The following is a 1,557-nucleotide window of genomic DNA, read 5'->3' as shown; positions in this document are numbered from 1 at the left end:
TGCTCTCTCCCCGCACATTGTGATAGCTGGGAGCCTAAGTATCAGCCGAGTGGCTGGGTCATGGCGAATCTAGGTCAGGAGCTGCTCGGGAAAACATGAGCCTCGTAAAAAAAAAAAAAAAAAAAAAAAAAAGTGCTTAAACCAGCGCGTCCTAACAGAAAGAATAAAAAGCAGGACCTCATGCTGATGGCTTCCATACAAAGAAGAGAATTTAGGTCACATAGCTCCACATTGTTGGGGTGGGGGGTGTTTATTCTCCCTCTTCTTCAGTAGGTGAGCTGAATTATAATTTCATCACCAGCTGGAAGTGGTGAATGAGGCTATGGGGACATTAGGTGTTTGGAATTAAACCAGCACCTGTTTAGGTAGTATCACTATCATCTGTCTTCTCACACCGTGTCATAAATAAACAATTTTTACTGTCTACCCAGTAAACATTCTTATCCTATCATTTTTCAGTCTTTGAATATGTGTTTTGCAGACCTCAGCAAGGACTCAACAAATTATCCCTTTGCAGTTCTGTGTCAAATTTCTATTCTAATGTTCTCATCAGGGGTAATTTATTTATCACCTGACTATTTTCATATCTGTGTGACCACTTGGAAGAGCTGCATTTCACTGTAGTTAAAGCTGCAAGCCCCTTTTGGAGCGTGTTGTCCTAGTGTTTAGTAGTGAGAAGGTTGAAAGTATCCAGTTCAATCCCCACAGCCTTCACTCTGGGTTCCTGAGAATGACCCTTAACTCTACACTGCTTCATAGGGACCACTGCTCCCCAAGGTTCAATGCAGAGGCATGTTTCTCCAGTGTGAGATCAATAAAGTTCAATTGTTATTTGTCTCCACCAGCTTTCCAAGTCTGAAGACTTTTTGTCTGTGTTTGTAAAGAAAATGCCAGATGTTTGTATGAACTTTAACTGGGCCATTTTTAAAGCATGATGCTTTGATCTAAACGGTTCTATATATGTTTAGTGGGGACGTCAGAATCCAGTCCTCAGGGGCCGCTGTCCTGCACACCTTTAGATGTGTCTCTCCTTTGACACACTTAATCTGATATTTAAGTCCCTCATAGGACTCTGGAGAACCTGACTTCAAGGAAGTGATTAAGCCATTTGATGAAGATGTGTTGGACCATGGAGATATCTAAAAGTTATGACTTGCAGTCCTAAATGTAAAAGTGCAGAAAGCCTGAGTTCCTTTAAATCAAGATTAAAAACACATTTGTTTAGGATTGCCTTCGACTGTTCTAGTTAAACAGTTCAACTGAAACATCATTAGTTAATCTTTTTTTATTTTCTTCTAATCTGTTTTTAATTTTTTTTTGTTTCTGCATTTTTTATTTTATTTTATTTATTTTTACTACTTGCTTTGATTCTGTTTTATTTTCCTATATTTTAATCATGTAAAGCACTTTGCATTGTCTTTGTATTGAATTGTGCTATACAAATAAATGTGCCTTGCCTAAATGCTAAAAGGTGGACCTTTGTGCTAGTCCAAACCTTTTGGCAAACTTTACCCAGAGTACTTTCAGAATGAGCTCTAACCATCTTTCATCAATTCT

This window comes from Cyprinodon variegatus, unplaced genomic scaffold (genome assembly GCF_000732505.1).
Source record: "Cyprinodon variegatus isolate N-32 unplaced genomic scaffold, C_variegatus-1.0 Scaffold47, whole genome shotgun sequence".
Lineage (NCBI taxonomy): Eukaryota > Metazoa > Chordata > Actinopteri > Cyprinodontiformes > Cyprinodontidae > Cyprinodon > Cyprinodon variegatus.
This window is presented reverse-complemented; position numbering follows the sequence as displayed.